The 27,819-nt window shown below is 43.9% G+C and overlaps 1 long non-coding RNA gene across 1 annotated transcript; it reads right to left on the bottom strand.

The window, feature by feature from the left end:
- Positions 1 to 88: 88 nt before the first annotated feature.
- On the bottom strand, positions 89 to 27,760 carry LOC132536127 (uncharacterized). The gene is made up of 3 exons (XR_009547798.1): positions 27,628 to 27,760; positions 5,770 to 5,874; positions 89 to 419 (listed from the first exon to the last, which is right to left on the bottom strand). It is a non-coding gene; the product is annotated as an uncharacterized LOC132536127 (long non-coding RNA).
- Between the last annotated feature and the right edge of the window lie 59 nt (positions 27,761 to 27,819).

The raw sequence follows: 27,819 nt of genomic DNA, 5'->3' as shown, positions 1-27,819 counted from the left end.
GGTGGTCCTGTAGTCTTGCACGGATTACCCTGTGGTTCCTGCCTCCATGACAGATAGCCCAGTGGTTCTAGTCTGCACTTCAGCTGGTTGAGAGGTGCCAGGTCGATGGACAGATGAGCTTGTGGACTGACATCCTTACTGAGGCTTGCCTGAGGTCCCAGAGCTTTCTGCAGGTGGCCCTGTTTTTCCAGAGTCATTAGGTGCTGGTCCAGTGGTGCCAGAGCCCTGGGATGATGGAGCCTTGGTGTGTTGCCCTGCCACAGATGATCCAGACACAGTGGAGCCACTGGCACTGCCTGGAGAGCCTGGTCAAGTGGTCCTAGAGCCCTGATTGGACTGTCCTGCTGTGGTGCCCTCTTCTGTGCCTGTGGTCTCTTTCTCAGTTGGTGGAATGGGTGCTGTGGGAGCCCCTGTTCCTCCTGGTTAAGAAACAATGATGTCAATGCATTGGAATCCTCTGAGCAGGTAATATTCCCACTCCTGGTCAGTACCAATGGCTGGGGGTACTGACACAGGTGTCACAATGAGTTCCATGAAGCTTTCTTTTCTTTGTCACAAGGCCAGGTGGTGGTGCACCTGGTTGGGCACATGTATTACAATGTGCAAGGACCCAGTTTGAGCCCCCAGTCCCCACCTGCAGGGGGAGAGCTTTGGGAGTGGTGAAGCAGTGCTGCAGGTGTCTCTCTGTCTCTCTCCCTCTCTATCACCCCCTTCCCTCTTGACTTCTGGTTGTCTCTACCCAATAAATAAAGATTAAAAGGGCAAAGGGTAGATAGCATAACGGTTATGCAATCACTCTCATGCCTGAGGCTCCAATGACCCAAGTTCAATCCCCCGCCCCACTGTAAGCAAGAGCTGAATAATGCTCTGGTAAAAATTACATTAAAGAAATAAAATAAAAGGAAGGAAAATTCACTATTAATAAATAAATGCATTTTTAAATTTTTTTAAAAAAAATATTAACTATCTGTAACTCTGATGTTTGACTCCTTCCATGAGGGCTTTGGGGTTTGTGCAGAAAATGACCTAAGAATAAACAAATATTTCTTGGAGCATCAAAAAAGTGCATAGTAAGAGAAGACTATCATAAGTAAGGCCAACACATTCTTGGTGTCTCTCCTACCTTGAAAGTAATTTGTACCTTGACAATTGTTCCTGATGTATGTTCAACTAAAAACATCTTTGATCTTCTTGTTCCTTTACATGTGGTTTTATCCATAAAATCTTTGCTGGAGTTCTGATCAGTGATACACTGGATAGTCTCCCATCTCGAGGTATCTGGGAACATCCCTCCAGACTTCCTCAGGCTAGCTATTTGTATGGGTGGGAACTCAGGGTCCTGGCATATGACTAAGGTTCTCCATCTGAGTAGTAGCCATTGCTTCTTGCATTTAATAAGCAAAGTAAAACTTTGAAAGTCTGTGTTTGCATGGGACTACCTAGTTCGTTTCCAGATGGCACATATTCTAACAAAATTACAGATATTAAATACAGGCAAGGGCCTACATGTACCTAGTATAAGCAAGGGACAATTATATACCTCAAAGTAAAAGTGCTTAATAAATAGCCCTTTATGATTAGACTTAGATAGCATAAGCCTGGTATTCTAGTAGAATGTCCTAAAGAAGTCATCATAAATTCTCCAATCACATATTTATTATTTAGGCTTATACACCATCCTCTCCTACCCCTTACTTCACTTCTCTCAATCACTTTATGTAGTTGAGTATCAAATAACTCAAAAAGAATTTAAGTACGATATAGTCTTCCATCTTTTTAAATCTCTTCTGACAGAGCATCAGCATTATTGTTACCCTTAGGTTAATTTTAGAAGAGACACTATACAACTGGCCAAGAGATATACAGGCAAAAATTACACATCAAGTAAAGGACAAGTACTGTCCCTATGACAACCATTATTAGAATCATTAAAAAACGAGGGGGAGATAGCATAATGGTTACGTAATCAGACTCTATGCCTGAGGCTCCAATGACCAAAGATCAACCCCCATACCACCATAAGCCAAAACTGAGCACTGCTCTGGTATTAAAAAAAAAAATCATTAATCAAGTAACTGAAGAAAAACTTGAGGCTAACTAAGACCTCACTAAAATCCTAGGTCTATTTCCTCCCCAACATGAGGCCCTATTCCATAAATCCAATACTGGTTTGGATACAACAAATTACACTCAACATGGGGAGAAAGTCTAATCTTATCAGATAAAGGGACTACAAATAAGGGCAAGAGACTAGCTCACTTATCTATGACCTTTTTGGCCACCATTAGGCCATGTTATCATCACCTGGAGTCCTAGACAGGGAATCCTTGAATACCCCATAGATTCTCCCCTAGACCTCTCTCTATTATCACTGGTCATATCTATTAGGAACAACATCATAAGCCCTTCTGTGGGCTTCTCAGGACCATACCTTCACTATGAACTACTCTCCAAATGGAGGCTGGATTATCCTATTCTGCCACTCAAAGAAGACTGATTCTGAAGTGAGTGTATCCTAGAATGTTCTCAGATGTGATTATCAACTGTGAGCTAAGCCTGACAGGGACTTGGAGGTTGCAGAGGCTCTAGTGCTAAACATGAATAGATATGAGCCCCAGGTTAGCTCACTGAGGTAAACAGTTAATTGCATTTATATATTTTTTGTTAAATTTGCAAGCAACTCTCTACCCTAATCCTGATTTCTAGTACTACTCTCAACTCTGACACCATCTTTTCAGACAATATTGTTAGTCCACATCCATGTTAGCTAAAAAGCTCAAGCAAAGATTACTAAGACATAAGTTCCTAGGAACACTCCTAAAATAGACTTCCTAGCTCCCTTCTATCCTAAGCTCTGTACTTTCATCTGCATTATACTTACTTTATGGTTCCTGTTAACTAAACATTTTGTCCTGTTTTCCATCTTACTGCCTTTCAGCCACCAAATTGCAGGTGCTACTGTGATTCCATCCTGACTTCCCTGGGAAGATGATCTCACCAATGCTTCCCAGAACTTCACCTCTCCAGAGCCCTACTCTACTAGAACAGACCAGGGGTAGAGACTGACCGACCAACACCTGCCGAGATAGCCTGAGGGTGCTTCTTCCGGAGCTAGTGCTCTCTGGCTTGGAGAGATCTCAACTGGAGCCGATCTAGGATGCTGCGTGGGAGAGGGATCAGGAACTCTTGCCACACTAACTTCGCAGGAGATACACTCTGGAACTCTCGGAGCCGGAAAACAATTTCCAAGTGTCTTTAATCAGAAGAGCAGCTGTTTTTATACTCTCCAAGTAGGGTGGAAACAGGATATGACATAGAGAGGGTGGAGCGAAAAGTGACTGGTGGAAGATCAGGGTGTGACAAGGAGAGACCTTCTAAGTGGTAATAGGTGTAGGGCTGACCTAGAAAGGAAGTGAAGGTAGGACCACAAAAATAATGGAGAAAAATATATATACATAGATAAAGATAGATCTTAGATAGACAGACAGACAGGCAGATGGTAAGTAGTAGAATCAGCCCATATCGGTAACTTTGGGAGACTGCAGTTTTCAATGCAGGGAATGGGACACAGACCTCTGGTGGTTGAAACAGTATGGAATTATACCCCTATTATCATACAATTTTGTAAATAAGTATTAAGTTGACAATAAAAAAAAAGTCAGGATTTGGCGGTGATGCACCTAGTTTAGCGCACATATTACTAAGCACAAGGCCCACGCAAGAATCAATGTCCTGGCAGTCAGGCTGTAGCACAGTGGGTTAAACGCAGGTGGTGCAAAGTCCAAGGACCTGCATAAGGATTCCAGTTCAAGCCCCCAGTTCCCTACCTTCAGGGGAGTCACTTCAAGGCAGTAAAACAGGTCTGCAGGTATCTCTCTCTCTCCCCCTCTGTCTTCCCCTCCTCTCTCCATTTCTCTCTGTCCTATCCAACAAGAATGACAACAATAATAACTACAACAATAAAACAAGGGCAACAAAAGGGAATAAATAAATTAATTAAACTAAATTAAAGAATCCAGTTTCTAGCCCCCACTCTCCACCTGCAGGGGGGAATGCTTCACAAGTGGCAAGGCAGGTCTACAGGTGTCAATCTTTCTCCCTTTCTATATCCCCTAACCTCTCAATTTTTCTCACTCCTATTAAATAAAATGGGGGAGGGAATTTGTGTTTAGGGACAAGGAGCTTTCCCATGTGTCTGTATCATCTCTTTGTCATAAATGACACGTTTACTGCTGGGATTCAGTGCCTGCACCACAAATCCCCACTGTGGATGTGCCTTGGTGAGAAAGGAGTAAGAGGCCCAGAGGTAGTCTGAGCACTAACTACTGTGCCAGGGCTGTGGGGCTGTTCACCCATTCACCATGGAATTAAGTGCCTTATGTATCTTGGGACTGAAAGTCTGGAGCTTTAATTCTAGTTCCATCTCTCTCTCCAGCCTGACACACTCTCTATTCTTTTGCAATTATCTTCTGGATATTTCTGAATGAATCCTGTTATGGTTGGCTTTTCTACCACAGCCTCTGTTTAGATGCTTAAAATAACTAGGTTCAACACTCAGAGTGATCTGATACAGTGCTAAACCCATCCACATGGAGGTGTAAAGATACAACTTACTATCCACAGGCACTACTATATGTATCATTTCATTAAAAAAAAATACACACACCATGATGCCAACCTCACTTCCCTGGGCAGACAACTCTACCAATGTGTCCTGGAGCCCCAAATCCCCATATCCCTGTTCCACCAGGGAAAGAGAGAGACAGGCTGGGAGTATGGATCCACCTGTAAATGCCCATGAAGCAATTACAGAAGCCAGACGTTCCACTTTCTGCACCCCAAAATGATCCTGGGCCCATACTCCAAGAGGAATAAAGAATAGGAAAACTTCCAAGAGAGGGGGTAGTTTGGAGATATCTGGTGTTGGGAATTGTGTGTGGAATTGTACCCCTCTTATCCAATGGACTTGACCTTCATAATTAAATCATTTTAAAAGGGAGAAAAATACACATAACATTGAGATTCACAGCTACAACATCCTTCTTATCTTACACACCTTCCAATGGCCATAGGCTCCCTGAATTACAGTTCATTTAAAAAAACTCTGTTTTCCAGTTTTAAGCACTTACTTAAGGAGAAAGACATCCTCTGGCAAAGCAACTCGTCTCTCACACAAGCAGTGCTGGATTAGAAGACATCACACATCCAAGTTCAGTGTCACAAAGGCAAGCCTGAGGCTCTTCTTGCTGAGTTACTGCCAAGGCACAAGGACAACCCCACCCTAACCCCCTTTCAGCTGACCCCTTCACACTGTCCTCAGGATGTCAGTTCTCACACCATCCAGTTGCATGCCTTGCTGCCTCTGCATTTGCTGCCTATGACTTCTGAGGGATAGCTCTTGCCCAAATGCCCAAATCCACCTCAGTCCTCAACCATCCACCTCAGTGTTCTTGTCGCCAAAAAGGAACCCACTGCCAGCAGCTTCTCTCCTCAAGGTGTAAGCTTTCTACTTTTCACAACACCTCAGTGCACATCTGCCACACGGCTGAGCGGTTTCCTCCCCTAGCAGACTAAGGTCCTGCTTTCATGGGGTCAAATCTGGGAAAACAACAGTCCCTGCAGGGTTCTGGCAGGTTCACTGACCTCGCCAGTCACTGGAACGAATACTTAGGAGACAGCATTTCAAGTGCATGAATGAGCACCACCACATCTGCAAACTGGACAAAGCCAGGTTGTCTCTACCAGGCAGGGAGAAGCCTGTCTGCCTACCTTGTCTGCAGCATCTTCTCTGGGCTTGCTTCTCCCCAGCGCTGAGCTGGCCTGGCTAAGGATGCACTTCTGTCTCGAGGCCCTGCTGAACATGGTCACTGCGGGCTGTGGATTGAGGGAAAAGTTGTCTCTGGGTGAGGATGAGCATGAGCTGGGAGTGTGACCCACGCCAAGGGCAGTGGCGAATCTGCTCTGAGCCCAAGGGGCAGGACAGGGACAGGGGCTGCAGTTCTCCATTACCCTCACATGGAGAAGGGCCCATCTCCACCCAGCGCCCTGAATTTTATTAGGTGCGCTCTTCCTGCATAGTAGGAATAAAGATGTTTAAGTGCAAGGACTCCAGGATTTTCTCTAAAGGCATTTATTTATTTTAACACCAGGATTACCACTAGGACTTGGTAACTGCATGAATGACGAATCCACAGCTGCTAGTGGTCTTATTTTAAAAAAAATTATATTTACTTATTTATTTTCAATTTTGTTGCCCTACTAGTGGTCATTTTTGTTTTATTTTTGATATATATAGAGAGAAATTGAGAAAGGTGAGATGAAAACTCAACAAAAAGAACACAATAAAATGTGGTCAGAATGTACAAGTAGATGACTCTCTAGAGATACCCCTGGCCCACAGACATAGGCAGAAATGCTCCAGTTCACTCATCATCAGAAATGTGCAAATCAAAACCACTTTGAGATACCCCATCACACCTTTGATATGGACTCCATAAGTAAAACAACAGAAGGTAAGTGTTAGAGAGGATGTGGAGAGAGGGGAACTCTACTGCACTGCCTGTGGGATGCAAACTGGTGAACTAAGTATGGAGAATCCTTAAACAAATAAAAAAGGAAATACCACATGACACAGCAATTCCACTCTTAGGTATATACCCAAAAGACAGAAAAGCACTGGTTCAGAGGGATATGTGCACCCCCATGTTCACAGCTGCTTTAGTCACAATAGCAAAGACCTGGAAACAACCAAAATGTCCTTTTGACAGATGCCTAGATTAAAAAAAGAGTATCATGCAGTAATCAAAAAGGATATCCTTGTGTCCCTTGGGATAAAGTGGCTGAAACTGGAGAAGATGATGCTCAGTGAAGCAAGTTAGGAGTAAGGACAACTACAGAATGGTTTCACTCATACATGGGATATTGAGTCTAAATGTGTGGGGAAAAAAACAAACTGTAAACCTATTTCTAAGACTGTGTGAGCACTCTAGTGGTTTATCTATGGGTGTGGGGATGGGGACACAGACTGAATGTTTGCTAAGAAGAGGCTTCAATAACCCCACTAACTCCTGCCCAACTAGACATCCTCCCCCACCACCAGTGGGTTCTCTCTTGTGGAGGCTAAACTTTCTTTCCCAGGCACAGCTCTGCTGAAAGATAATAATAACTAAGGCAAACAGACCTTGAGCAGTGGGTCCAAGTCCCACCCCTTAACCTTGCAGCCTCTGCTTCTGGGATGACTCCTTTTGTTCTCCAGCCTGTGCCTTGATATAAAGCTGTACCGCCCCTTTGTCTTGTGCCAGACTTATGAGAAAGACCTGAGACCCTGCCTCAAGCATAAACAAAAGGCTCCTTTCCTCCTCCACCCACCTCGACTTCAGTTATCTTGATTATTAATAGTGTTCCTCAGCAACCTCACTCTAGTTCAATCCACAGACCTACAGCACAACTCTACTGTCATGGGGGACATGGCCCAGGGAGGGGCTGGGCTCCGGGATGGGTGGCCGTGATGGCACCCTTGATGCAGCCCACAGAGCTGCAGCCTCACTGCTCATGATGTCTCTGCCTGTGTGCACTGTAACAAGGACCACTTGAGAAACCTCAGACATGGCCACACTGAGCATGTTCTGCTCTTTCCTCTCCTTCCCTGCTGCTGGACAACTCTGTCCTCAGACAGCCTCCCACTGGGTCCTGAAATGTCCAGGCATAACACCCATGGGAGGAGAGGTAGGAGCCCAGCAATGCCCAGGGGGACTGATGGCCACATGCCTCTGAAGCTCCAGTTACCATTCCTTCTACAAGGAACATATCTGAGCCAGAAACTAACTAGGACAGAACTGTCTGTGGGATTGAAAGTTGTTGGCCTGTTGGTCTCAGTGTTCAGAAGCAAGGGTGAGCCGCCACAGAAGACCTACTATGAGATTCTGGCCTCTGGATTTGGGAAACAGGATTAAGGCTGGTGTTTTAATTCAAACACTAGGGTGCAGCCCTCTTCATATTTGCCAGGGCCTGGAAGAATGGGTTCAATCTCTGTGAAGGGCTTTGCCTTTATAAAGCTTGAGGCCTATAGAGGAACTGGTCTGACACCAGGACAGCAAGACATGAATCCAACTTGGCTAGTCTAGAGCCAGGTTTGCAACCTCTCTGGGGACAGGGTCATCAGGCACCATTATTAGAGCTGATTATGACTCAGGAAACTCACAGGCCTTCTCCATGTTTCTCTCCCTCTCTCTATTACACCACACACACACACACACACACACACACACACACACACACACACCATGCATAAAAATATTGACTTTTCTGTCCAGATACTATGTATTCATTTTCTCATTACTATATTTGTGATAACCAAGAGTACATTTTGCTTAAAGGAAAATATTTCTTTGAAAGGAAAGAGAAGAAAGAAATAATGAAGGCAAAGGGGTATAAACTAGTCCTTTCAGTTCCTTTGACACTCAGATACTTAATGCACACACAAAAAAAGCGGTGTCTAGAATTTAAATAATAGTACCAGATAAACAAAAAGATAATATACCTGAGATACCTTTCCTTCCTAGAAAAACTGAAATAACCCGTTTTAGTGAATCTAATATATTGTCTTGATAATGACTTATAATATTACTTATTTCTAAATGTATAGAGATTGTTCATGCAGTACAAGCACAAGTGTGTTATATAGAGGGATATAAGTAGATCTGTAAATTTCTGTACATCTGTTTTCATTCACTTCTATTATTACTGTCTTAGAATATATTGAGGAAGACTGAGAGCCTAAGGGAAGGAAAAAGAGAGTGGTAAGAAAAAGGAGAGAAAATGCTGGAAGACTGACCTTAAAAGAAGACTCAAACTGTGTACAATGATGCTGGATATGTTGCTGGATGGATCGGGAATGTTTTTAGATTTCTCTATTGTCTCAGGCAATCCAGGAAGTGATGCAGTAAGTGTATGTATTAGGCATGGACTCTATTCTGAGACTGGGATGAGGTAGGATTCAAATTCCCATTTGAAAGAAACTCTCTGTTTCATCCCACAGTGCCTAACCATGAATACCTGCTTCAGAACCAGGTTATTTTGAAAGAAGACAGGGATTTTTTTCCCTCCTCCTGGGTTATTGCTGGGCTCGGTGCCTGCAGCATGAATCCACCGCTCCTGGAGGCCATTTATTTTTTCCCCCTTTTGTTGCCCTTGTTGTAGCTATTATTATTGCCCTTGTTGATGCAATTTGTTGTTGGATAGGACAGAGAGAAATGGAGAGAGGAGGGGAAGACGGAGAAGGGGAGAGAAAGATAGACACCTGCAGACCTGCTTCACCGCCTGTGAAGCGACTCCCCTGCAGGTGGGGAGCCGGGGGCTCGAACCGGGATCCTTACGCCGGTCCCTGCACTTTGCGCCACCTGCGCTTAACCCACTGCGCCACCGCCCGACTCCCGACAGGGATGTTTTTGACCAGTTTCTTTTTTTTTTTAATGTCTTAGTAGCCATTTTCTCCATACCATTCTAATACTCTCCCATCAATAATTATATATTGAGAAACTGTATTAGCTTGCTTTGTAGTATGACCAGACTAGGATGTCTAGTTAAATAATTTTATTATTCTGACTTTTTAATTTTTTAACCACCAGTGTTATTGCTGGGGCTCATGCTTGCACTATGATTCCATTGCTCTCCGCAGTCACTTTTTCCTTTTCTAATTTGCCACGCCAGAGAGATATAGACATGGGGAGAGAAGGATAAAGGCAGACATCAGCAGCACTGCTCCACCACTTGGGAGGTGTTCTCCACTCCCTTCCCCACCCAGGAATAGGGTCCAGGGACTTAAAACAAGGTCCTGCCCCTGGCTCCTTGTGTGCGCTACCAGGTGCACCACTGCCAGGCCCCTGGTGACTCTTAAAACAAATACTGTCCATTAAAAGGCAGAAGTCTGACAGACAGTATGTGACAAGACTCAGTGCCCTCTCTGCTTTCTGTCTTTGCTCATAGAGGCATCCTTGATGTAGGTCTGTATGTAAAGGAAACATTTCCATGGTGACATACATCATTCTCCTCCTGGACTTAAGACTGGTTGGGCTTTCTTCCTTCTCTCCTTCTATAATGCTCTCAACTAGAAAGTGGGCCAGGTGGCCTCCTGGCTCTCCACCTCCTCTCAGCACACAGGTCATCAAAGAATGTCCACAACTCATTTGCCAATGGATTCATTCTTTCAAAAATGGTTTTATGAGGATAACATTGCCTTTGTGTATGTACACACAGACACACACACACACACACACACACACACTTAGGCTCCTGGAAATAGTGTGTCTGTGACAGCATCCATGTGGATATCCTACAGTGATATTTACTGTTTAGAATTATATAATTAGATGACGATGACCACTGCATGAAATAGGGGCAAGGCTTGTGCAATCTCTATTATTTCCAATAACAGCCTTGAAGTCTATAGTCATCTCTAAAGAAAAAGATTAAAAGACTCAAAGCTGTAGGTGCAACTGGCTTCAGAGGGTAACTCTGTCAACTCTCAGTTATGACACTGACCTTTGACCACTGACATCACAGCCCAGGTTCCTTGGCTACAGCGGAATCTTCAGTCTCGGAGACTGAGCTGAACAGTGCGCACAGTGCTGTGCCCAGCTTTCTCTTTCGCATCAAGGAGTGAAGAGTAGAGGATGTCTGTGTCTATCAGAAAGTCTTCGAGGCTTTCAGGGTGTCTGGGCTGGCTGCCCTGCTTAAGGTATAGTCTGTTCACATGGCCTGTGTGACCAGCAGAGGAGGAGGAGGGTGGTCCCAGGACGTGCTCTGTGTGATGCCCACGGACAGAATACTCAGCTTCAGCCATAGTTATCAACAGTTAATTGTGCTCATGAGATTCCCTTCTGCTGATGCCAGAGAGCAGGCTTGAACTGTTAGCATCTGAGTCCTGAGGGCTTACTATGGGCACAGCCAAGGAACAGCTTAGTACTTCCTTGAGTTGAGAAACATTTGAATGTTTGGTTTATTCTCGGATGATCATGGGATTCCTGCCCCCCTCAACCCCAAAGTGATGACTGACTTAAAGAAGATTAGAGTCAGTTTTCCAGAATCCTGTTATCTAAGTGTGTATGTTAACCTGAGACCACAATGGAATGACTTCTTCACACTCTTGGATCTATGCAATCTGACCCCTATAGGTCACACATAGATCTGTTTAAAATTATTTTTATTAGAAAGGAATAGAGAGAGAACAAAAAATAAGAAAAAAGAAGCAGAGAGAAATGAAAAGGGGGAGAGGAATGGGTAGGGAGAGAGGCAGAGTCACTGAGGCAAAAACTGCAAATGATACTTGGGGTTGATTATGCTCCACAACACTCTAGACACTGTGCTGCCTTCAGGCCTTGGCCCTGTGTCCCTGAATTGGTTCTTTGAAACATTTCTCATCCTCTCTCCTTTGACCTCTTAGTGTCCCCTTACATTTTTTTATCCTTATATTTTGGGGTCAGTGTTAATTCACTACAGTGTGATTTGTTGACATGGGGTGTCTGCACAATACTCTCACCCCCACTCAGGTCCTCTCCCAGCACCAAGCACCAGGGCCCCTATACCCTCACTCCCCCTCACTCCCTCTCAGTGTCTCCTTTCTACCAGGTCCTGAGACTCTGCTACTTCCTTGTCCCCTGACACTGAAATGACAGGCCCTGTGCCCTGTCCTTTAAGCTTCCCTCCATTACCACCAAGCCCTGAGTGACCTCAACTCTCACAGGAGCTCTGTCTAGCTCAAGACTCCTGAATTGGGTTGCTGAGCCCTTCTGGGGAACTAGACTCCTCTGTAATGCTCTGTGAGTGCTGACATCAGCAGGAGCCCCTGTGTTCCACCTGCCAGTGACAAACTGCCTTGTGGGTCTGCTGTGTTGCAGCTCTTCTGTGGAGGAGGGAAGTCCAGAAGAGAAGAACCTAGTGTTGCCTCATAGCCATATCCAGTTCTTCGGCTCTGGCAAATTCCAGAAGGGTCAGAGGTGGCAGAAAAGGCAACTGATCTTATATTCCAAGGTTTTGCTCATCTCCAACACAAAGTATGTACCTGCTCAACCTGAAGTTGGTGTAATGCACCAAAGTAAAAAACTCTGGGGTGGAGGAGTGGGGGGGAATACAGGTCCTGGAAAAGGATGGCAGAGGACCTAGTGGGGGTTGTATTATTATGGGGAACTCTCAGGGAAAACTGAGAAATATTATATATGTACAAACTATTGTAGTTACTGTTGACTATACAGCATTAATCCCCCAATAAAAAATGACTAAAAGCAAGAAACACACCCACCATCTCCTTAGGAGAAACCCAGATGCTCGCAGATCGCTGGGATAGAAGCTTACAGTGCTGTGCTCTATTCCCTCTCCAGGTACAAGAGTCACTTCAGAATCAAGTACTTGGTGCCCCTGATGGACATGAGGGTGGAACCAGCATGAAGAAAGCCGCGAGAGCCCACACATCACTGGTCCTGGGCTGGGCTGAGCGCAGCTTCGTGGTCTCTTTTCAGTAAGACTGCAGCCAGGCCCTGCCTGTCTCCTCATGACTCTTAGGGGTAGCACAGCTCCATCTGGGGGTCTATTAGCCACATGTGCTCTGACCCCCACAAGGACAGCTCTGTGCTCTCCATTGTCCTCCAATGGCTCTGATTCAGGCAAACACATGTAGCTGCTAAGATCTCTGCAAGTAGGGACCCGGGGATTGAAACCAGGTCCTTGTGCATGGTAGCATGTGCAGTTAACCATCCGCACCACCAACTGATCCCAAACCCAATTTCTCCTCCATTTAGAAGATTTCCTCGTCATCCCAGCAAACTGTTAAAGAGCAGGGCCCCTCAGCACCCAGTGACCAGGACAGGCCTCCTGGATCACACAGTCCCACCGATAACAATCAATGATGCTGTTTATATTGGCCGGCATTATGTTTGTTTGAATTTTGTGCATTTTAACTTTTTTTCTCCCCTTCTCTTTGATTTCAGGTCAGTTGAGAAGATGGAGCAATAGTACAACAAGCTTTATGAGTATGTCCTTATTTCATGTATTTCAAATCTTAAAGTTCTCAGAATGCAGAGTCCTAGCAGTCAATGCCCATCGCTCTTGTCCCCCTTCTCTCCACGCTGTGATGGGAGCTAACATCACCCTGCACCATGTATTAAATGGCCCTGACTTAAGGGCAGATTTCTTCATGGGCTGGTTCTCAAAGGAAATATACCTGCCAGCCCTACAGCCCAGGGAGGTTCTGGCCTGGACGCCAGGCAGGAAAGCTGCCAGGAGGATGGGATCTGCAGCCCTGGTCTCAGAGACCTGACACCATAGACATGTTTTCTTGGATCTGTCTCATTCTCTGGAAATATATTTGCATACTGTTTCTCTCATTAGATCTTGCATATATCTTCAAAAAGTTGCTATGTTGAAAAAGCATTGAAAAATGCTGAAATGATTAGCCAAACACAAGTTCATTTGAAAATAGTTTAACAGATCATTTTTCCTCCTCTCTTTTGGGTCACTGTGGAATCCATTAGAAAAATTTACACTGCCGTTCTCTACTACCTGGACACCATCCTAGAGGAGGCAGAAGGCAACTGTGTGAGTGTTTCTAACACTGGAACTCACATCCCATGTTCCTGCTTTACATAGAAAGTGCTCTAGAGATGACGGAAGAATCCAACACTTACCATCCAGAAAGATGTGTTTTCCTACTTACAGACATCTCTATAGACACAAAAAAAGGGAGTTGAAACTGTATGCAACATTCTCTTGCATATACAGAGTGGTTTGCATTGCTCCCTGTGGATTATTTCCCCCTGGAATGGGTGACTCTACTAATTAAAGAGAAAATAACAAGCTCAGTTTTCTTTATGCTACTGGATCAAAAGAAAGCTAGGAGGGACCAGGCAGTGGTGTATCTGGTAGAGTGCACATGTTACCATGCAAGATGACCTGGGTTCAAGTCTCTGAGTCCTACTTGTGGCAGGGGGAGGTTCATGAGTGGTGAGGCAGTACTGCAGGTGTCTCTCTACGTCTATGCCCCTTTCTCCCCCTTCTGCTTCCCCTTTATCAAATAATATGAAAAAAGAAGACAATGACAGCCAGGAGCTGTGGAGTCATGATGCAGCCACCAAGCCCAGTGGCAAAAGAAAGTACACTGAGTATCATTTGTTTTCTGGAATTGCAGTACATTAGCTAAGATATTTACTATGGGGAACTAAGACACTCTCTTACCCACAATTTCAGTAGTGACTGAATAATGGTTAATAAGCATATACAACTATAGGGGTAGAGTTCCATGCTCATCATCTCCAATTTGTAAATGTACTTCTTTCATTAAGTTAGAATCTTTCAGTCATGTGACCTTGGATATTTTTTCTTTCCCATCTTAAATCTTTCCCCATTTTCAGGTATGGACACCATCTTCTTCCCTTGGAGTTCTTTTGTTTGTCTTACTATTGATAAATACAGAAAGAAATTGAGTGGGATGGGGAGATAGAAAAGGAAAGACACAGAGTCACCTAGAGCACTGCTTAACTACTCATGAAGTTTTCCCCTTACAGGTGGGGCCTAAGTGTTGAATGTGGGTCCTTGTCCATGGTAATGTGTGTGCTTAATTAGGTATACTGCCTTGCCTGGCCCTGAGGAGGGTTCTTTCTTCCTTTCTCTTTCTTTCTTTTTTCCAGAGCACTGATCAGCTTTGACTTATGGCTTATAGTGGTCTGGGGGATTGAACCAGGGACTTTGGAGCCTCAGGCATGACAGTCTCTTTGCAAAAACATTATGCTAAGAGGTCCCACTATGTTATTCTCATGAGATCCCACTTACAGATATACTACACCTATGGATTCTGTCTGCATGTCCCTTGGTTACTGTGTGCTCTTTTTACAATTATTTATTGCATTAGGATGGGATCATTTTTAATGATCTATCACAAACCAATTCCTCCTTAATTTATCATCTTCATTAACAGCTTAGTATGTCAATAAGGCTTTCTGGCAGGGCAGTGGCACCCAATCCTGGGTTCTGAACTTGGTAAGGTGTGTGCCGAACTAGCAGCACAACTGCCTAACCCTCTTTTTTTTATTTCTTCTTTTGCATAATTTGAAAACTGCATCATATCAGGGTTGGCCTTCACTCTGCAGCATTGATGCCATTTTCCTGCTTCTTCATACACCAGCCAATGCTTCTCACGTGGAGGGGGCAGTTCAAAGCATTTGATTAGATAGTTGACATTTTAAATTAAAAAGTATTTAATCAGCTGGGAGTTACCTGTGTGTATATCCCGAGTCGAGAAAGCAAGCAGGAAGAAATCCACATATCCTTGTCAACACACTTCTAAACATGCACTGAAAATCCAAGGATTCACTAAAATCTACAGTGTTGACTCAAAACTGTTGTTTTCGACGGGTTATGTTGTTTTCGCCGGGCTGGCTTCATGGGCCGGTAACAGACGACCCGGGACTCTTGGCTGGGTTGTAGGCAGTATCTCTTTATTCATGCAGGATGCAGCACAATCTAAGACGAGCTAAGTTAAACTCAAAGTACAGTACTCTAAAACTCACAATGCTGTCTTTATATATACTTGCCAAGTAGGGTGGAAACAGGATGTGACATAGAGAGGGTGGAGAGAAAAGTGACTGGTGAAAATCAGAGTGTGACAAAGAGGGGATCAGGGTGTGACAAGGAGGGGGGGTGGAGCAAAAACATATCATGAAACAGTGGGGATTGAACCAATGCCCTGGAGGGAGGTGCTTGTTAACAGCGGTTATGTAAATAGAATGAAGTGGTTATGTAAATAGAATAGTGTTAAGCAGGGGGGATTTAAGCCAAATGAAACAGAAGGGGTCTCATGCATACCAACACAAAACCACAGTCACTCCCAGGGGTCAAGTAGCTTTGTTACTGGACACAGGGCTCTATCTCTCTCTAGGGAAACAGAGCTGCTGGGAAATATATTGTTCCACTGCTCACTCCATAGGCTTATTGTGACCCTGACTTCTTTCTCTCCCAGGAGTTTGAGGAACCTGATCAGGGGTCTGTGAGTTCCAGGATGGAAGAAACCACAGAGCCACCTGCAGGTGAGTGTCAGGGCAATCTACAAAGAGGCTGACTGGAGTGAGACATTAACTGCAAAGGCTCAGGGAAAATGGTTTCCAGCTTAGCTTCAATACCTTCTGACAGGGAAAAGTGCAGGCAATAGGCCTCCATGCATTCAGCAGACACTGACCAACTCACTGCTCTGTAACAGGCTCTAATGACAGCCCTTGCTTCTTTACTTCTCTGTGGCAGACAGGGCTGCTCTATAGAGGTCTTCCTCATGAGGAATTCATTGCATTCTAGGCATAGGAATGTATAAGAGAATCTTCCTCTTTACTTTGTCAACTCTTCTCTTGGGCACATGCTAGGGCAGGGTCTCCTGTCAGATTCATGGACACAGAAACACAGCCTTCTTTGCACAGATGGTCCAAAGAAGGCCCTTCTGTCATCTTCTACAGTGAGGTGAGTCTCTTCATGGTCATCCTGGACCTAGATTCAGTTTCTCTCCATGTAGGTGGCAAACATCTGAATGAACATGAAGTGGGCCAAATGCCAGCCACGGAGGGGCTTCCATTAGAAGCACATGACTCCTGCAGCCTTGAATGTGGAGACCAGCAGGGGAGAGGGGACCTGCTGGGTTCCTGCATATGCCTCCTGCCATGTCATATCTCCTTCATGAAACAAGCTCATGACACTGAAAATCAATCTCAAGGAGGGAGTGGGGGGCAGGATTGGCAAGGACCCAGTAGCCCCAGAGAAAGCCATGCACGTCTCCCTGGAAGACACTGCTTCCTTGCCATACTCTAGCTAAATCCTGTGGTCATGATGGGCTCATCCCAACCACCTCAGCCTAAACATATGCTTGGATTTCTCTCCATACAGATGGTGAATACCACCATGACAATGGAATGGCTCCACTGCCTGTAACTGAGGACCAGTCAAAGGAACAGGAAGTCTCTGGCTTGGATTCCAGCTGCCAGGAGTCCTTCCTGTTGGAGCAGCTATTTGAAGACACCCCAGGTTAGTTCCTCCTCAAGCCCAGATCCCAGGTCAGGACCAGCAAAGGAGAGGGAAATTGAACACTTTGCTGCAAGTGCCACCTCTCTGGAAATTTCTCCCCTCCTGAAAACAAGCTCATGACACTGAAAACCAGCCTCACAGGGGAAATGGGACCAGAATATACATCAGAATAGTGACCTAGCATAAATTCTACTTCCAAGTTTCTAGAAACATCTTATTTCTCAAAAAAAAAAAAAAAAAAAAAGACAAGGCCAGTTAACACACCTTCAAATCAATAAAAAGTAGGGAGTCCAGGTCTCCTCTCTCAAATCCTCAAAGATTTTCCTGCTGATATGCAGGAATCATCTCCTACACTAAAGACTTGATTTGCTTTCTTCATCCGTCCCTCTACAAAGGTTTCAGTTAGGAAGTAGACCCTCCGCCCCTTGGTTCTCTATGTCCTTCATCCTCTCACTGACTCAGCTCCCTAGGGCCCCTCCTTTGTCCATTGCTAATCCCACTACTATGTTCACAGGTCTCTGCACTGGGGGTGACTCTACCAGGACCCTGGGCATCTCTGTTGACAGATGCCACCACAAGAGCATCTTGGTGGCTGTGGACCAGAGGGATGACACTGTCTCCACCCTCCATGATGTGGAAAGCATCAGGCAGAGCTCCGTGTTCAATTATCTGCACGGGGGCCCCTCATGGCCACCTTTGCTGGACCTCACTGCCTCTGAGCTCATAATTGAATACTTGATGGGTTGTGGGGACAGGGCCACCCACAAGCTGTCACTCTACAACTATGCCCTGAGCCACCCCATCATCCCTGTGAACCTGGCAGTGGAGGACATCATGGACTGTGCCACTGCTCCACCAGAAAGAGAAGGCCACCAGCACTCAGTTCTCCTGCATCATGTCGGTGCTTTGTACTGGCAACCACAAAGAGCTTAACAAGGAAGACATGGAGAAGTGAGGCCCTCCATCCTGGTCCCCTTCCTGCTAGATGTAGGTGCCTCCTTCCTGACTGATGCCAGTGGTTAAAAGGTGACCAGGCTCCTGGACACACCTCATCTACACCATGAGTCTGGATGAACCTAGGCCATGTGAGATTAATTCGAGCAACTAGTCTGTGTGAGACACAAGGTGTTCTGGCTGATTAAAACAGGAGAAGAGAATCACATCCCAACAATGGCAGGACTTTACTCATTCTCCTGGTGGCAGCACAGTCTGGGTGGAGACTGCAGATTTTTGCTGTATAGAGAGGAAAGGTTTCTACTATATGCTGACTAGGCTTTATTATATTTAATTCTTTTCATAATAATTCAATTTACCTAATTGCTAGACACAGAAATTAAGACAGGAGGGAGAGACAGAGGGGGAGAGACACCTACAGCTCTGCTTTTCATCTCCTGAAGCCTCCCCCTTGAAGGTGGGAACTGGGGCGAGAACCCATGTCCTTGCTCACTGTGGCATGTGTGCTCACCAGGTGGGCACCACTTAGACCCTTCATGTATTTATCTCCTTGGAGAAATTCACTCTTTGGCTTACTTCTTCAGGAATCAAGAGGTAGCTAGTATATGAGATTCTGATTTGACTAAAACAGTTCTCTGTGTTTCATTTCAGGCATGAAAAGAAGACAGCCTCCTAATTCCAAGCCAGGAGAGTGACCCCTACAGAAAGGCTCACTGATGGACCATCTCAGGCCTCTCTGAGCAGGATCCAGACAGCCCCCTGTCTACACCCTGCTCAGCTGATAAGGGCTCAGGGCTCCTCTCAGCACCTTGCTGGGGGCTCCCCTGGGAAGTCTGCAATCAGTGAGGCCACCTGGGTGTCTGCTGGAATGCCTACAGCCAGCCTTCCCCTTTGAAGAACTGACCCTTTCTTTTCCCTGTCAGTTTATGATATCCAACTGACAACAATTATTTTCCTAATCCTTTGCAGGATTTTGACTTAGTTCTCAGTCCTGGCATCTATGTGTAAACTTCCTGGTGGAAGACATGAAGCCCTCTGACTAGGCAGTTCTTTTAAACTTTTTGTCTAGTGGGGTCAATATGAAAAATGTCAACATTCCACATCCAGCTCATTTCATTTGAGTCATCTTCCCTGATGCCTTCTTACATCCTAGTTTGAGAGTCTTTTCACAGAAATCTCTCTCTTATTCCTTTTACTGTATGTATGTAGTTATAGAATATTTTAATGTATCTTCTTGTTGATTGTATTGCTATAATAAATATCAATCCCTGACTCTGTGCCTTATATGACCCCTCTCTTTGCTCAGGGCTCAGATGAAACCTTGGTGGCCTCCTCTGGGCAGCTCTACATTAGCTGAGGTCCCATGTGTCTGCAGGCAGCTAACAGCTCAACTGGATCTACTTTCTGTGTGTTGCCTGTTCCCCAAGCCTCTACAGGGTGGCACTGTGCTTCTTCAATGCTGGAAGAAGAGTTCCCACAGCCAGACAGCCACTGAGGTCTCTACCTCCTTCCCATTTGTCCATGTTCCATGGGCCAGAGCAAGGACATGGCTGAGTCTGCTGTCAGCCCAGGAGGAGACAGTAGCAGAGACTAAAGATGGCGCATTTCCGATTTCTGGATGGCTATTACTGTGATCAGTACATTTCACTGCAAAATTCAAGGTGACACCTCTACTACCATAGGACCTCAGCTACTAGCCTTTTACTCCTTAGCCCAGCACTTCCCAGACAGATGCCAAGTGTGGGGACAAATGGTCATGGAATAGCCACTCATTATGCTGACACTGGTGTCTGTGCAACATGTGCACGTCAGAAGGTCACAGGTCAAAACTGGCCTCCTGGGGAAATGAAGGTCACTGTTCAACCTGACTGCCCTTTCTCTTTTTAGGATGATTTAGTGCTACACTGTCTACTAAGAACTTCAGAAAATATAACATTCAATGAATGGTCTTTCAAAGAGAAGTGACATTTTTAAACAAGCAAGTGCACATTTTCCAAAATAAAAAGTACAAAATTTCTAAAATGTCAGAATATGCTTTTATCATAGTTAAAAAATGAAAACCTGTGTACACTACTACCACACCTGAAAATTATACAAGTTTAAGGTCGGGAGTCGGGCGGTAGCACAGTGGGTAAAGCACAGGTGGCACAAAGCAGAAGGACGAGTGTAAGGATCCCAGCTCCCCACGTGCAGTGGAGTCTATTCACAAGTGGTGAAGCAGGTCTGCAGATGTCTATCTTTCCCTCCTCATCTCTGTCTTCCCCTCTTCTCTCCATTTCTCTCTGTCCTATCCAACATCAACAAGAATACCAACTACAACTAAACATGGGCACAAAAGAATAAATAAATAAAAAGTTAAAAAGCTCAGAAAGGCAATAAAAAAGATAGAAACAGGGAGATGGGTAGTAGAGCAGTGGGTTAAGGGCATGTGGCTGAAATGCAAGGAGTGGCATAATGATCTGGGTTCTAGACCCCAGCTCCCCACCTGCAGGGGAATCACTTCACAGGCGGTGAAGCAAGTCTGCAGGTGTCTTTCTGTCCCCCTCTCTGTCTTCCCCTTCTCTGTCCATTTCTCTCTAACCTATCTAACAAGGACAACAATAATAATAGCTACAAAAATAAACACAACAAAGGCAACAAAAGGTAAAATAAATAAAAATTTTTTAAATGCACCTTAAAAAAATCTTCTTTAAAAAAAGATGGAAACAATTATTTCAGTCCCAAATCACTGAGCATGGGAGTTTTTTTTTTTTATATTTTTCAATAGTGACGCACATTTTTATGCTACTTATAAATACAATCAACATTAGAGTTTCTTTTGCACCTCCTAGATAGTAAATGAACAAGTGTAATATTTTTACGTATTTATTGACTACCTGTACTTTTTCTGTACCCTATTCATAATATTTGAAATCCTCTAGAGGCCAATGTGTCATTTTATTCTTGATGTTTCATTGTTGTTAATGCTGTGGCTTCTGCTCATTAGCTATAGGACTCTATCATCATTATCAGCTGTCTTCATTTAATTTATTTTATTCATATATAATTTATATATCATTTATGTCATTTTTTTATTAGCTACAGGACTTAACATCATAATCAGCTGTCTTTACTTTATTTATTTATTTTGAATGTATGTAGAGACAAAGATGAATAACCGAGGTGCAGAACTGTTCTACTATTTCTAAAACTTTCCCCCATCCCCGCCTAGCGGGTGGAGACCTGGGGTTGGAACCAAAGTTACCAACATGGCAACTTAGGTGCTCTACTGGGTGATACACAAACTGCCCACTTTTCTCAATTTTTAAGAACTTCCCATAGTCTTGAATACTCAGATTGTCTCCAGGCATGTCACTCATCTGACTTCCTTATCTTTCACTGTCCCTGCTGGGGAGCCAGCATAATGGTTCTGCATGTGACAGGCTTTCATGCCTGAGGCTCTGAAGTCCCTGGTTCAATTATCAGCTCCACCATAACCTGGAGCTGAGCAGTGCTCTGTTTTTTCTTTTTCTTTCTCTCTCATTAAAAATATAAATTACATATTTATATTTTTAGGGTGCAGGCAGTGGCACACCTGGTTGAGTGCATATGTTACAGTGCACAATGACCCAGGTGCAAGCCTCTGGTCTCTGCCTGAGGTGGGGAAAGCTTCAAGAGCAGTGAAGCGGGGCTGCAGGTGCCTCTCTGTCTCTCGCCTTCTCCATCTCCCCCACCCCTCTAGATTTCTCTCTGCCCTGTCCAATAATAAGTAAATAGTCTGTTAAAAACATATATATGCACTTTAATTTCTAATATTAAATTGTATGCTAATCTCAAGACACACAGCTATGCTTATATAGCTATATAGTTGGTAAGTCAAAATATGGAACCAACCTAAAACAGACAACTAGATAACTATGTTAGAATGGGGCATGGCTGGTGATGCACACAGCTGACACTGCTCTTACCATACACAGGAACCTGGGTTTGAGCCCCTGCTCCCCACCAGCAAGAAGAATGTTTAATGAGTGGTGAAGTACGTTTAAAAGTCCATCTCTCTCTTTTTTCTCTTTTTATTTAATTACCCCCCCAAGATAATTGCTGGGGCTCAGTGCCTGTACTACAAATCCACTGTTCCTGGAGGCTATTTTTTCCTTTTGTTGCCCTTGTTGTTTATCTTTGTTGTAGTTAATATTATTGTTATTTCTGTCATTGTTTTTGGACAGGACAAAGAGAAACTGAGAGGAGAAGACAGAGAGGGGGAGAGAAACACAGACACATGCAGACCTGCTTCATCCCCATGTAAAGTGACCCTTTTGTAGGTTGGGAGTGGGTGGCACCAACGTAGATTCCTAAACTGGTCCATGAACTTCCTACCATGGGCTCATAACCCACTACACCTGTCCCCTTCCTTTTTTTCTTCCCAATCACCTCTTAATTTCTCTCTGTTCTAACCCATAAAACAGAAAAATAATGACCATTACTCATTCTACCACACCACTGATAAACTTGGTGATAATAAATAATAATAATAATTTCAGGTATATAGTTAATAGAAAGAAAAATATTTTCTAATTTAAAAAAAGAGATAGCACCATGTCCTTTTGGACAAGGAATATAGAAAACTGAAACAAATGAACTTGGAAAAAAGTGAAAGAAACAGCAGCAGCCAAGCTAACTTCTAAGATTTTGTGAAAACTATGGTGTTCCTCTTGTGGACAGCAGTACAGAACTTTGGCAACAGGTTTGGTGTCACATCATGGCTGTGCATCTTATAATCTTATAAAGCATTACTAAATCCCTAATACAAATGTTAAAAAAGATATTTAGTTATAACTATCATTTTCCTCCTTTATGCCTCTGGTCTTTTTAAAACAGTTTTTGCAGTTTTAACTCGGGAAGACTAAGTGCCATTGCAAAGCAGAATAAATTTAAACCTGTAAGTTATAAAAATGAAAACAACAGAAAATAACTACATATCATACTCAATCAGAAAATACCTTGGGAAGGAAAAAAGACATGCACAGAGCCAGAGCAATCTCTACTTATACTAATACGAAAACATAAAAGAGAAGCATGAAAAGTTGTTTGTGGCTACTAGTGATTTTACAACTGCGTAGTATCAGACATGACTTTTTCCTCTGAGAGAGGAAAGAAAGCACACATCTTCTGCCCACCAGAAGCCACAATTCAAGTGTAAACAAGCATAATGTTAGCAACATTCAAGCAGCAGTGATTCTAAAGAGTTACTGATGAGCTTCAAACCAATGGGAGTCATGATGCTGAGAGTACCATGACGAAAGGAATTCTAGTGGGTCTGAAAAGAGAAGAGTACCAAGCCTCCTTTAAAGAACACTTAGACTTTGATGAAAGCATAATAAAGGGAGGAAAAGCACAGGTGTCACAATGAGTTCCGTGAAGCTTTCCTGACATGGTAAACTAACCTCCAAACCCAGCTTCAGCTCACAACAGCTACATGGCAGCACTCAGGGCTGCTCCTTGCTCCTTCAGGTCCCTGCACCAAACCTTGGTGCTACAAGTCCATTTTACAAACACAACTGCAGCGACTGGGAGGCATCATAGTGGTTATACAAAAGGTTTTTTGTATAACCTGAGGCTCTGGTGTCCCAGTGGAACCTCTGGCATGACCACAAGCAAAGCTCAGAGGTGCTCTGGTTGTTTTTAAAAGCAGAATTACTGTGACCCAGGAGGGAGCTCAGAAGTCAGAAAGCAGGACCTGCAAGCAGAGGATCCTGAATTTGGTTCCAGCTCTGAATGTGCCAGAATGATGCTCTGGTATGTTCTATTGAGAAGAATTTGACACAAAGAAGTCACTGTTCCAGCAGGTGTAGAGAGCACATTGGTTCTGCAAAAATACTCTCACACCTGACACTCCAAAGTCCCAGGCTCAGCAGCTCATACCATCATAAAATGAGCTAGAGTTGAGCAGTGCTCTGGTAAAACAAACAAAAAACAAATAATACAGAGAGACAGAGAGAAGGAGTGAGGAATAATAAAGAAAAGGGAATTTATAATAAAGAAAAGTAATATCCATGATGTAGAAAACTGAATTTTCACTAATTTGTAAAGAGCAGCTATGCCTATAACTGGCATCTAAAGTCAACCTATCCTCATTCCAAGACACTGTTTTGCAAATGCTACCTGTGAAAAACAGTTTAAAATAATGTGGAAAATGAACCCTTTAACACACATAGTTCACCAAGTAGAGCAGGCTGCCCAGAATTGGGCCCTGGCCCTACATGGGAAGAGAATGGACCAGGAGAAGTTTGAATGTAGTCAGTACACCATCTGTCTCTCTTCACCTCTCTTGTCCCTCTGTCTGAATGAAAAAAGCAGCCTAGAAGTGGTGAAATCAAGCATACAGGAGGTCTTAGATCCACAAGGTTAATAATGCTTGAAGTATAAATGCAGTTCAATTCCACTTAACTAGAGAGGGACATTCACTGATGGAATGAAAAACCATAAATGTAAATAAAGCCCTCACACTTCAGGATTATGCAGTACATAAAACAATCTTAAATGTTTCTTAGAACACTGAGTTCCTTAGCAAAAACTTCTCATACAACTATGTGTATGTGTATATATACAGATACACACTTCCTTACAAGCTGAGATTCATTCATGATGCTACCTAATCAAGGATGGTTTTTGTATTGCTACAGCCTTTGAATATTTCCTATGACTAATAGCACTAAGTTAATACTTTAAATTCTTGGAGATAAAATAATTCTAGCAGAGACACCAGATGTACTGCAAAACCTTTCTAGAAGCGATTTCAGAAGAGTATTAATCCTTACTGTGTTAGGGCATCCATAGTCCAGAATAAATGGAGTTTTCTCGTGTGTGCCTGGAATGGTATTCTAATCTTTTTTTTAAAATTAATTTTATTTATTTTTTGAGAGCAATGCAGAGAGAGAGACACACACACAGAGAAACACCAGAGCACTGCTCAGTTCTGGCTTATGGTGGCATGGGGGATTGAACCTGGGACTTAGGAGCCTCAGGCATGAGATTCTGTTTGCATAACCATTATGCTCTCTCCCCCACCCGGTATTATTAACTTTAAGAGAAAGGAAACAACAGTAACTCACTCCCTGGACCATTTTGGAAAAGGTTGTTACCCACTAGATGATGAGACAAGGACCGGCAGAGTAATTGAATTCCAGCCAAAGCCAAATGGGCAAAATCTAAAACACATGAGGTATTTGTAAAATTAAGAACAATACATTTGGGGAAATAAAAATAAATGACTGAGAGGCTATTACTATGCACTATATACTGATCTAAAAACTGTATTCTACATAACTTCAGTTTAATCCTAACAATACATAAGTGAGCCACCTGAATTAGGAAAGTAACATCTGTCCATAAAATCTAGTTTAAATTAAGGACAGTAGAAGTTCTTTGTGTGGAAAACTAGAGTTTAGTGCTTAGTCCCCAGAGTCTGCAGATGGGGTGCAGGGAGTTCAGTGGACTCTGGTGGAAGATAAGGTGTTGCAACACATTTTGAAAAAGGGAAGATATCAATTTCTGAAACACTGGTTTATGAATCTACCTCAACTCAAAACAGCCTATTGTTAATCTTCAAAATTCCTTTCAGTTTTTTTTTTTCTACTTGGGAAAGAATGATTTAAAAATAGTAGTTATCAAGTGGGCACAATTTCTCCCCATCTCTGACAGTCACCTGGACACTGACTCCACAGCCATCTTAGCCTTTCTGCCACCCTTGGGCAGAGTGGGTATCTCCAGCACCCACTCTTCCTCTTCTTGTTACAGCACAAGGCCTGGTCTTGTTGCAACAGGCCAAGCCCGGTCTAAATTCTGCCATGTATCTGGCTTTTTTCTTGCTAATTTTTTTTAAATGAAGGGAAAGGGCATTTAAAAAATATAATTATTGGTTTATTCTCTTTTGTTGCCCTTTTTGTTTTATTGTTGTAGTTAATGTTGATGTTGTGGGATACAACAGAGAGAAATGGAGAGAGGAGGGGAAGACAGAGAGGGGGAGAGAAAGATAGACATTGGCAGAATTGCTTCACTGACTTTGAAGAGACTCCCCTGCAGGTGGGGAGCCAGGGCCTTGAACCTCTTCCTTATTTCTTAAGTTCCATCTATAAGTGAGATTGCCAAATACTCATCTTTCTCCTTCCAACAAATGGTACTAAACATGGCCACCTGAAGTTCCATACAGCAGGACGCAAGAGGATGATTTCTCCATCTTCAATGGGTGAGTAGACTTCCCTTGTGTATATGGACCACAAGCATTTAAAACACTTCCCTCTGTTAACCTTCGGGGTTGCTCCCGGATTTGGACCCACCTGTGCACTCAAGACTTTGGAGACCTATTTGTTTCCTTTTGCATGGCAGTTTTTTAATTCCTCTGCTTATTTCCTTTCTGTGTGTGCCTAAGTTGGGTGCGCGCGCGCGCGTGTGTGTGTGTGTGTGTATGTGTGTATGTGTATTTCCCACAACTAGAAGGCATTGCTGTCTCAACTTACCTGACACCAACATTTCATTCAAATGCTTCTAATGTAACACTGACTCTGACTGGCCCGCTCTGGGCTTCCAATGTGGGAAAGGGCCCACAGTCCCTGTGTGACACAGTGTCTATCTGTCTGCAATCACAAGGCCAGCACTGCCACCTGGTCTCTCTTTAGTGGGGATCAGTCAGATTCCTCTCTTTGACATCAAATGGGCCAGATTGTTCCTTAGTTCTCATTTCTTTTGTTTTTTTTATACTTTCCTTCTCTTCCCTCCTTCATGTCTCTCTCCCTCTCCCTCTCCCTCTCTCTCTTCCTCTCTCTCTATATATATATTTGTATACTGCCACATGTATTTATGACCAGAAAGCACCTCATCAATACCCTTTGCTACCTTGTGTGAGTTGAGTAACTGTTGCAAAGTTACCAGTCACCAGCAGACTCTAGCAAGTGTTCAGACTGGTCAGGACAGGCAATGCAGACAGGTTGTTTATAGTGACTTCTCAACTGAAATTGAACAGCCAAGGTTTTAACACAATGGCTCCCTTAATATTCTGTGATGTCTGAACTTAATCCACTGTGGGAGCCTGGACTTGTCAGTCCTCTAGCTACAGCCTGAGCCTTTCACGAACAGGAGGTGATGAACACCTTGCTGCTTTCAGAAATTCCAAAAGGGACCAGGGTGAATCTGGGATAACAGAGAGTACATGTTCCCCAGCATGAAGACTGAGTACAAATCCCTGGGCCCTTTACAAGGGGAAATGCGAGGATTTATGATATGTATACATTTCACTTTCTTGCACTCTGGTCTGGTAAGAGACACAGTGCACAGAGACAGAGTCCTGTGTGACAGGCTCCAGAGACAAAGAGGAGGAGCCACTATCTACCTACAGCCACTGAAAAATAAACACCCTCCCTGCAGTGAGCTGGGTCTGATTTCACAACAGGAAGTGTCCCCAAGTTGGACTGTGGGTGGGTCTTGGTCCCTGCCTGTACCACCCCCTCACCCCTACAGGTGGCTTTCAATGTCAGGAGCCACATCAGGATGGCAGTCATGGGCCCAGAGGGGACACTTGCAGAATGGCTGGGGTTCACCAGTGCTCCCTGCTGGTTCCTACTCAGTGTCTGGGCCTGAGGACACACTGACCTGAGTTCTCCTCAGAGGTCTGCTCCAGATGGCAGGGCTCTGCGATGATGGGGACAGAAGTGGAGTCTTGTGGTCTCCGGCTCAGCAGCTCAATAGTTGGCAGCTCACTCATTTCCTATCCACAGTCTTGTTGATGCCCTACAGCGAGAACAGTCAACATGCAGACTCAGGCTGAAGAATGGTACCAATCAG

This window comes from Erinaceus europaeus (assembly GCF_950295315.1).
Source record: "Erinaceus europaeus chromosome 6 unlocalized genomic scaffold, mEriEur2.1 SUPER_6_unloc_12, whole genome shotgun sequence".
NCBI lineage: Eukaryota > Metazoa > Chordata > Mammalia > Eulipotyphla > Erinaceidae > Erinaceus > Erinaceus europaeus.
This window is presented reverse-complemented; position numbering and strand designations above follow the sequence as displayed.